The following is a 10,801-nucleotide window of genomic DNA, read 5'->3' on the forward strand; positions in this document are numbered from 1 at the left end:
AGTGATTAGTAAAGATTGCATGCCACCTTCTTTTTGCAACAGGGTTCTCCACCCTATCATCCTGGCCAAATTTCTTTGTGGGTGTCTACATTTTGACTAGCTGCATTCTCTGAAATTCCAACTAAATACACAAATTTTCACATGCTTGAGATGTTGTGTACTATTGTCACATCTTCTTTAAACAGCAGCTACTTTACACTACAGATGTGGTTGCATTTCAATGTTAATCACATTTCAGAAGTAATTTGGAAAGGCTCTATAAATGTAACATACTAATACAACTACCACTTAAGTTGTTAACTTACCTTATAGTATTTATTTATTTGCTGCACACAGTAAGTTCAGCTCTGTACAGAACATACAGAAGGATATAACCCTGCCCCAGGAACTTACCCTCTAAAATAACACAAACCACCTGCTGATTGGATGCACCGCAGTACAGCAAAAAAGTTTTTAAATTATTATAATAATGCCATAATAATCCAGGAATTTCTTGGAGTGCAGGACAGTTGGGGGGGTATTACTGCTAAGTGTCATGGAAGAAGTGTGTTTTGAGGACATATATGAAAGAGGAAAGAGATGAAGCTTGCAGCACCATGACAGCAAGGATATACTAGGCATAAGGGACAGCATAGAAAGAGAGACAAAAAAGCAAGAAGGATAAAGAGAAAGTGGTCAGACACAAGGTGTTGAAGAGGGAAGGGAGCAAGATTCAAACGAAGATGTAGACTGGAGAAGAGCTGTTTAAACTTGTTTCAGAAGGCAGGAAGTTAGACGGATTTGAAGAGAAAATGAGGTGGTCAGAGCAGTATGTGAGAAAGATTCTCTTTGTAACATCATGAATAGACTGAAGGAGAGAAAGGTGAGGTTTAGAGGTTTTAGTATAACAAATGCACATGTCCAGTTCAAAAATGATGTACCAATATGTCTTCACGCTGCATTCACTTCAGTTACCAGAATTTAAACTGTTTGAACTACCGCACAACCAGACAAAAAAGAAAGCATTAAGTCACCTACACTGGGCACACTTAAAAAGTTCACCTCAGTTCTAACAGGATTAAAATATAAGGAATATCACTAAAATACAATTTATGTCACCCACCATATTAAGGAAATAAATTAGGTCTGTGGGTTTTTTTGGTTGTTTTTTTTTTTCCTTTTAAAGCTGCTTTATGTTATACAAAGAATACAGGAAGGGTGTGGGGGTGGTTTGTTTGTTTTAAGATTTCCAGCTTTTTATTACCTTAAATATATCTGAAATGTCTAATCTGGTCTTCTTTGGCTTTGTCGGCAGCTCTGAGGACTCATATGTTACTGCATAATATTTTAATGTTTGATCTGTTTCAAGTCCTACAAGAACTAACAGTCACTGCTACTCACTACAATCAATTGACTCCTCAGTCCCAGTAGCTGACAATTGGAGCACATTACATAAAACAAAAACTCAGCTGATTTCAACAATATTTCAGTAATAATCAATTCCTTGGTGGCACATTTCTTGCAATATGCACTTAACCCTTTTGTAATCTATAAATCAGTCTCAACACATATCTTTAAATTCCACTTTACTAAGATTCTTATTTTCTTGCTCCCCCTAAACAGAAAAAAAAATCTAAAAGCATTCCCCATAAAAATCTATACAACTAAGTAGCAGGTACACCACAGAGGGGGGGCATAAACAGATCTCTACTCACATCATTTGGATGCAATTTATCCACACTAGTAGATGGCTACAAGTCTTAGATCACACTTCCATTGTTTCAGGAACTGCTCTGGTACCACTGAGGAAGTCACTTGAGTTCTAACAGGATGCACAGAGTGGGAGGAGGATGTAAAATTGAGCAAACATTTTTATACTCCAATTTAAACCTCTCTGCCTTTGGTAACCTTTGAGTGTGCAGAAAGCTCCCTTCCACAGATGCTCCAGTTATCATATGAACCAGTAAAAAAAATCTAGTTGGAGATAAGTCAGGTTTGTGTCCAGCATCCCTCAGGTCACTACGGAATATTTCCCTTTATGTGAAGGGATAAACAACACTTCCTTATTTACCTCCTCCACACCATTCATGATTTTATAGACCTCTATCATATCCTCTCCCCTTAGGCAATGTCTACACTAGCACTTATGTCAGCAAAACTTCTGTCACTCAGTAGTGTGAAAAAAGCAACTCCCTGAGCCTCATAAGTTTTGCCAGCATAAGTGCTCTTGTGCACAGTGCTACATCAGCAGAAGGCACTCTTCTGCAGGCACAGCTGGACTGCTTGTTGAGCTGGTTTTATTATGTCGGTGGGAGAGCTCTCTCCTGTAGTCATAACACAAATGCATGAGTGATCTTACAGCTGTACTTGTAATTGTAGACATGACCTTAGTCATCTCTTTTCTAAGCCGAACAGTCCCAGCCTTTTTAATCTCTCCTCATATAGAAACTGTTCCATACCCGTAATAATTTTTGTACAAGGGCAACATTTTCCATCTTTCTGAGATGGGAAAATCAGAATTGCACACAATGTTCAAGATACCATGGATTTTACCATAGTTACCCTAGGACTTCATGAATAACAGAAATCACTAAAATAGATTTTAAAAGACACATTTCATCAATGGATGTAGTTAGTGGGGTGGCTTCTGGGTGTCAGAACCTAGCCACTAAGATCCATAAAAGCCATTCTCCAGGACAGGGCTACTTGTCAAATTAATTTCTACAGAAAACTGGACACAGCAGTTCAATGAAATAATGTTATTGGCATGACTATGCAACTGTTGCCAAAGGATAAGAGACAGCTACAGTTTGTCTGTCTGTCAGAGGTACTCCCTCTAAGCAAAGAAAGAATGCCAGCTCATGTGCTGAACAAACCTGTTGGTTATGCCTCTGGTTTGAAAGAATTAGAGGCAGTATCATCCCCAAAAAATGTGCCTAAGATTATGGTTTAAGGATTTCTCTAGCTAGAAGGATTTCACCCTTTTAACACAAAACAGAGAACAGGCAAACCACTATAGGTTTCCCTGTCCTTCACAGGTTGTGAGGCTGAGGATGATAGTACCACAAATGACATACACGCGCGGGCGAAAGGGGGAGTCGTCATGTCACACGCGTGCGTGAGGACGGGGGGGGTCATCGTGTCACACACACGCGCGCGGCGGGGCGGGGGGGGGTCATCGTGTCACACACGCGCGCGGCGGGACGGGGGGGGGGTCATCGTGTCACACGCGCGCGGCGGGACGGAGGGGGGTCATCGTGTCACACACGCGCGCGGCGGGACGGAGGGGGATCATCGTGTCACACACGCGCGTGGCGGGACGGAGGGGGGTCATCGTGTCACACACACGCGCGCGGCGGGACGGAGGGGGGTCATCGTGTCACACACACGCGCGCGGCGGGACGGAGGGGGGTCATCGTGTCACACACACGCGCGCGGCGGGACGGAGGGGGGTCATCGTGTCACACACACGCGCGCGGCGGGACGGAGGGGGGTCATCGTGTCACACACACGCGCGCGGCGGGACGGAGGGGGGTCATCGTGTCACACACACGCGCGCGGCGGGACGGAGGGGGGTCATCGTGTCACACACACGCGCGCGGCGGGACGGAGGGGGGTCATCGTGTCACACACACGCGCGCGGCGGGACGGAGGGGGGTCATCGTGTCACACACACGCGCGCGGCGGGACGGAGGGGGGTCATCGTGTCACACACACGCGCGCGGCGGGACGGGGGGGTCGTCGTGGTGTGACACACGCGCGCGGCGGGACGGGGGGGGGGTCGTGGTGTGACACACCCGCCTGCCCAGGCACTTCCAGCCCCGCACCAACCCGCACCCGGCAGGCCTAAGCCGGGACAAGGAGATACGAGATGTGGCTCCCGCAGCCCGGGCAGCACCGACCTTCAGGCGCAGGCAACTGCCCCGCCGCTGGGCCCCGCAGCCTCCCCGGGGCGAGGCCGCCATTGCCCGGCCGGGAGGGAGCCAGGGCCCCGGCGGGAAGGCCGGCCCAGGGGAACGGGCTCCCACTTTTCCGCCAGCCCAGCCGGACCGGGAGCCGCGGGACATCGACCCCCCGCGCCGCGCCAGTAACCTACCCCCGCAGCAGCGGCTCCTCCGCACGCCACCCCCCACATGGGCAGCGGCGTCTGCCCCTGTCACCGGCCGCTCCCCCCGCTGGGAGCTGGAGGCGCCCCCGGGAGACGCGGGGCAGCGAAACAGCGGCGGGAGCGGCTCGACCTGTGCCCGCGCCCGGCGTCGCCCGCCTGCTCCGTCCCCGGCTGCTACCGCTGCGGCGACTCCGAGCGCGACGCACTGACAACAACGGCCGGCAGCTCCCGAGAGCTGGGGGCGGGGCCGGGGAGGGGCAACCGGCACAGAGAAAGGGTCGCCGCTGCGCATGCGCCGGAGGGAGGTGCCACCGTCGTGCCGTCACACCCCGGCTGAGAGGCCGTAGCGGGTTGGGCGGGGTAGGGGTGGTGGGAGCTGGAGCGTGGGGAAAGGATCGGCTAGGGGAGGGGCGGGCTGTAGATGGCCAAACATTGCGGCATTGTATTACCACGTGTTGGATCGTTACTATGGAATAAGGTCCGTTTACTTAATATGGTAAGAGTGTGTGTGTGTGTGTGTGTGTGTGTGTGTGTGTGTGTGTGTGTGTGTGTGTGTGTGTGTTTTTAAAAGTAGGTGTGAGACTTTTAGAAGAAAAAGTAGCTCAGGTAACACAGATTTTTATAAAGGGTCTGGATGTAATCCTGGCAATTACAGACTGGTACGCCTAACTTCAGTATGAGGCAAATTGGTTGAAATTATACCAGTGGTCACATCCTTTTTTGTTTGACGGGCGCCAGATGAGCCGCGGAGGACCGTGGTGGCGGATGAGCATCTACCGAAATGCCACCGACGAGTGGCGTCATCCGGAGGCGTCGCTGCCAAAATGCCACCGAATTTTGGTGGCATTTTGGTGGCTTCTCAGCTGAAGGGCAGTACTCGGGCACACTTAAACGTCCCGGCAGGCGCCAGGGCTCCCGCGAGCACCACGTTGGGGGTCACCTGAATTATACTAAAGACCAGCATTATCAGACACATTGATGAACATGGTATGTTGGAGAAGAGTCAACATGGTTTTCTAAAAGGAGATCTTGCCTCATCAATCTTTTAACATAAGAACGGCCATACTGTGTCAGACCAAAGCTCCACCTAGCTCAGTATCTTCTGACAGTGGCCAATGCCAAGTGCCCCAGAGGGACTGGACAGAACAGGTAATCATCATGTGAGCCATCCCCTGTTGCCCATTCCCAGCTTCTGGCAAACAGGCCACAGCAGGAGGCTAGGGACACCATCCCTATTAGAATTCTTTGGGGGGGGTAACAAGCATCTTGATCCAGTGGCTATAGCGTACTTGGACTTTCAGAAGGCTTTTGACAAGATCATGGGATTAGAAGGAAGGTGCTGTCATGCATAGGCATCGACTCCATGGGTGAGTTTTTTGGGAGGGGGGGTATAGTTGTGTATATAAGACAAAGCCTCTAATATCAGGATGGTCCCAATAATATTAGAACATCTGGTCACCCTACTGCTGTTGCACAGCTGTTAGGCAGGGGTGGAGTGGGAAGCACTGGGAGGGAGGGGGAGAAGCGGGGATACAGCGCACTGGGTGGGAAGAAGGAGGCAAGGAGGGGGGAGCTTGGCTGCCAGTGGGTGCAGAGCACCTGCTAATTTTTCTCCGTGGGTGCTGTGCACCCACTGGCAGCCAGACTCCCCCGTTCTTGCCCCCTGATATAGAGTTTTGAGGCACCTTCATGCCACTCCCTCTTTTAATTGGTGTAAAGGAGTTGGAGTCAGGGTGAGGTTTTCACCCTTAGCTTCTATTCTCAGCTTTGCCACTGATGCAGTGTGTGCAAGCGTAAACCTGCTGCCAGGTCTTGTCAGTAGCAACAAGGCCAGGTTCAATAGCTGGGGGTTCTTAAAACTAGAAAAACAAAACTGTCTTGAACCCCCATCCAGAAACCTGGAAAAACTAAATACCTCTCCTGACCTCCCCTAATAGGCAATACTTCCTCACTCACAAGTACAGTGTAATACAAAGAAAACTTTTATTCAGGGAGGAGGGAATGTAGTATTAATTTGGAAAAACACAGCAACAATGACCAAAGTATGCAAATAATAAGTAAAACACCCAGCCATACAGTAGCTTTGAAAATGTCACAAGAACTACTAATTCTTAGCATGTCAGGCTTTAATGGCATAGCAGGAACTGCAGTAAATATCCAAAGAATCATAGAGTGCCTTTTTTTGGATATATACTGAAAATCTGCAAGACACAGAAGATATGAAGTAACACAATGGGAGTGGAAATTGAATGACTCAGGAAATGGGCCACCTTTCATCTCAAAGTTACTAGTCTGAATTAGGGGTGAGTAACCACAAAAAGTCATTAATCTCTGACAGCCATTCAGTGATATATGTGAAATGAGCCTGTAGTCTCAGTCCAGTTGCTAGCTAACAGGAGTTCATGTTACCAAAACCAGCATAAGATAGTACAAATTGGCATCTTGGTTGGTAGCCTCCGCAAATGAGATGCATAAAGAATGAAGAATACTCTCACCCCAGAAGTATGATGTCATTATCTCTTTGGGCTGAGGCTTTGCGGCATATGGTCTTCTAAGGGAAGACGGCAAAACAGTGTCCACAGGCATGCCTTAAAGTGCTTGACGTGATAAACTAATTAAACATGGTAAAGTTAGGGATGGTTCCGTAGTTGGTAATTTGCATTTCACTGCAATTATGATCTAAGGCTGGGCCCCAATTATTTAAGAAGGATTCCCAATAACGCTCCTGGGAAGTCAGACTAAGGAAAACGTAGAGGCCAGTTGTGGAAATGGAAGTTCCCCAACACTGATATATTGCCATGAGTGTGATTCTGGAGTACTGTCTTTCGTTTCCTGATCTTGGAAAGTTTGAAAAGACTTCTGAGGGAGATAACACATTGCTATTCAGTGATTCCTAATGTGCCCCTCAATATTTCCCATCTAGTTCTCCATGGCCAGAATGAAGATTAACAAAGCATAGACTCTGAAGGAAGGAGGCAATATAACATTAGTAGAGGAAATTAAGGTGAATCCTCAGGATTCTGAAGAGCAAATGCAGGAGCCATTAAAAATAAACTATAACAATTAAAAAGAACTGTAACAAAGACAAAGATTATTTATATTTATTTAGTAAAATAATAGTTGACTAAACTAAACTGCAGGAAGTAATCAATAGTATGTTGGTTGCTCCAACACAAACAATAGCAATTAATTTTTTTAATCAGGCTTACGTGAATGTCTTTCGTATAAGCAGGTGTTAGGATAAGTTCCTGTCTGCATCCTAAAGACCTGCCCATACCGGTATTGCCCTGGCCTCTTCCTTTGTCAGTCAGTGTTAAAGACATTCTGAACTATATGCATTTCCTCACCTTTTGGGGGCGAAGCCAGACTTTCAGGCACCTGCTCCCCTACTTGGTGTAAACTTTGCTTGTACCAATCAGAAACGAACACACACAGTTTTTGGGCCCCATCCCCTATGACACTTCTATGATGTCATAGTGGGTATTTTAGGCTGGTCTGCCATGTGCAGGGAGAAGAGGAGAAAGAAAAACGAATCCTGTGTACCTTGTACACACCCGTAACCGAGCCTGATCACCTCGAAGCCTCTCTCAGCTCACGTGTTTTAAGCAGAGTTTCTACGTTTGCCGGTTGTTATGAGTTGGTTTGTATTCCTAAGTATTGGTTATTACTAAATGCTGCATCCGTGTTTATAAATATTGTTTACTGCATCTTTGTTTATAAATATTGTTTGATAGTAAATACTTTAGCCATTGTATGTGTTAAGTTCCATTAACCCTATTAGCTAATCATACGCTGCTCCCCTACCCCTTGTAACTATCCCCAATAAAACTTTTAATTAATTAATTTTAGTTGTGTGCGTGCCTGCAGTTTGCATCGTGACCCAGACCCTCCCTGCATCCCTTACCTATACAGTCTTTTGCCACGTGCAGCCTGGTAAATAACAGCTCTGCATTTTTCTTTCGCCCCTAAAAGTACGTGGCAATCTACAGCAGGAAAGAAAGAAAATTAGAATTCTGATCATATGACAAGTCACTTAACCCCAATGTGTGTTACTGAGGCATAAGTGCTAGTGGCTAAGATCTGACCTATATACACTACGGTGGCACTTTGTAAATGACATATGATCAACATATCCTATTAAGGCAAATATTTAAAATCTTTTACAATATTATTAGTGTTATTTATTTTTAGGTATAAGGAAACATGTGTTAATTAATGAAGTGGCCTCAGGACATTGTCCAAGATCCACGGTTGCTTTAACAGCATCAGTTCTTTTTTTGGACCTGTCAGAAACTTTTAAGTAGATACAGTGCACTGTAGAAAATGACAAGATAGAGCATGAAGATGTGTGGCTGAATCCTTGTAATTCACATCTCAACAAACAACATAATATCATTGATTTAAAAAGGAGCAGTTTCTTAGAAAGAAAGCTTGATATGCTGGAACTGAGTCTTTGAGTGTAATTATAGTCATGCAGCAACAGTAATCATGTCTTACACAGGAAAAAGTGTTTCATGATATAGCTGATATTTACCATAAAGGGACAGCATCAGGTAATTTATAGGCTTAACTGTTAGGTTTTAAAATATAAAAAAAGAGGGAGCTTACAAAACATAATACAAACAGAAAGGTTTGCTTTGTTTTATATTTAATCATTTTTTTAAAAAAAACTAAACATCCCCCTACGGTGTTGGAAATGTAAACACAAGAGCTAGTCATGAGACTAGCTAGTGTTAGTGCATGAGAACCAGAAAGTGAAAGTGAAATTGTTTCATTCTCCAAACTGAATGAAATGCTGAAAGCAAGTTAAGGTATTCAGTTTCAATAATTTAAGGAGGCATTAGCTGCACTCTCTAAAAGGGTAGCAGAGCTCCTGCTGTGGCCTGTGTTCCCTAGAAGCCCTGGAGGAATTAGATCCACCTCACTCCCAAGCTGGGCTGTGTCTTAATTTAGCCCTTTAGTTAGTTTCATTTCTTTCATTCTGTCTCATTCTGTAAGTGCCTTTAGGTGTGTGGGATATTAGAAGAATGCAGTTGGCCTACTCTGCAAGAGTCTCGTTTACAAAGTTGCCAGTAGATACACACATTTTCTCAATTCAGGCTGAAAAGGAATAATTCGATTTTCTTAAAATGACTGCAGCGACTATGGCCTTGACATTCTGAGTAGGCATTCAGTAAAGTGAAAAAGAAAAAAGGAAAGAACTGCTGGAAAGAAATATCCTTTTTTGAAAAGCAATGCAACTGCAGAGACTTCTAATTTATAAAATCTGACACACATTGTAGCAGTTGAAAATTCAAACAAAGCAAAATAATTAACCTTGTACAATACCTTCTTATTTGAACAGCTAAAAGAAAACTACATTTTCTTATGTTTCAAAGAATCTTTTACTCTTGTGTATATTCTTTAACACCCACATTCTACAAAGTGAAATAATAGTGAAAGCTACACATTTTCTCTTTTAAATCTCCAGGCAAGGCATTTTTAATTCAAAATAAAAGGCAAAGCCAAAAGTAATTAATTAAACACAGAACTTTAAATTCCATTTCTACTTTAAAACAGTAACAACCTCTTGTCCAATCACTGTCAACTAGCATTTGTTGTCCATTTACAGCTATGATATAAAAAAAGAAACAGGATGTTTTGATTCGTAACTGGGCTATTCATTCATTTTAACGGGTTGTCAAGCTTGAAGATAAATTTGTGAATTTTTTTTTGCATGACTGTTCTATATCTGAAATGCATGCATCACTGACGTCTCAAAAGTGATGTTGACACTACTTTGATATCATACCGAGCCCCTATAAGTTCTTTCCCCCACAACTACACAACTATGATTCAAAAAGAAAAATTTCTTTGAGGGCTAAAATTGAGCAAGTTGTAGCATGAAGCAATTCCTCTGCCTTTGATCCAGAGAAAGTCCATGACTAGTTTTAGCCAGCAAAATCTGAGTGCTTCATTCTCCATTCTGTTACATCAGTTTTAAGCCAGTATAAGAGTGGAAAAATCAGGCCCTCTATTTCAACCCTTGCTTTATTTATTTATATATCAGATGGTCATATTATATATATATATATATAATTAATTAATGACCATCTGTGTAGCCGTATTTGTCCCACAGGACTATGACAGTATTCATTTTAGAAATATTTTACAAGAATTTGTTTTTTAAACTTTGCTATATTGCTTTTGATGGTGAAATTTTACTCAAAGATCTGTCTTCAGGGTCAACGTTTGTTCTCACATCAGTAAAAACCCATTAGTTTGAGTAAAAATCTGACTTTGGCAGACTATTTCAGCCTTTTCTTGTCCACTTCCCCTACAGTACACCATAACACGCACAATGTGCTGTGCTGTAAAATGAACAAAATCTAAGGGCTTACTTTACATGATTTAACAGCCTAATATATCTTGATGTAACATCAAAGATGCATTCCCTTGTAATAACCGATGCAATATTTTTAAAACCATAGTAGATTGTCAGAAATATATTTTACATCTCAATTATAACTTACTAATATTCAAGCACTTAAAAAAGAATGTTACACTCTTATCTGCAAGAAATAAAATACTCTACTTGAGAAATGAGAAGCACATTCCTTATATGTTGCTTGAATTAAGAAAGAGTGAAGATATTTCACAACCAATCACTCATGCAAAAAGTTTCCATACAGAGTCACGCCTGATGATTTAACAGATAGTCGTATATATTACTTC

General features: G+C 43.9%; 1 protein-coding gene across 3 annotated transcripts in view; it reads right to left on the reverse strand.

Annotated features, from left to right (window-relative positions):
* SNRK (SNF related kinase) overlaps nt 1-4,254 on the reverse strand; it is a 97,508-nt gene extending 93,254 nt beyond the window's left edge. For 2 of the 3 annotated variants that reach the window (XM_030551036.1, XM_030551038.1), the window contains exon 1: nt 4,076-4,254. The gene's annotated coding sequence lies outside the window, so the exon portion shown is untranslated. Of the gene's footprint in view, nt 1-1,694; nt 1,802-4,075 lie in introns of all 3 variants that reach the window. The other variant, XM_030551037.1, reaches the window with a different exon arrangement.
* Nucleotides 4,255-10,801: the final 6,547 nt, after the last annotated feature.

Source organism: Gopherus evgoodei, chromosome 2 (genome assembly GCF_007399415.2).
Source record: "Gopherus evgoodei ecotype Sinaloan lineage chromosome 2, rGopEvg1_v1.p, whole genome shotgun sequence".
NCBI lineage: Eukaryota > Metazoa > Chordata > Testudines > Testudinidae > Gopherus > Gopherus evgoodei.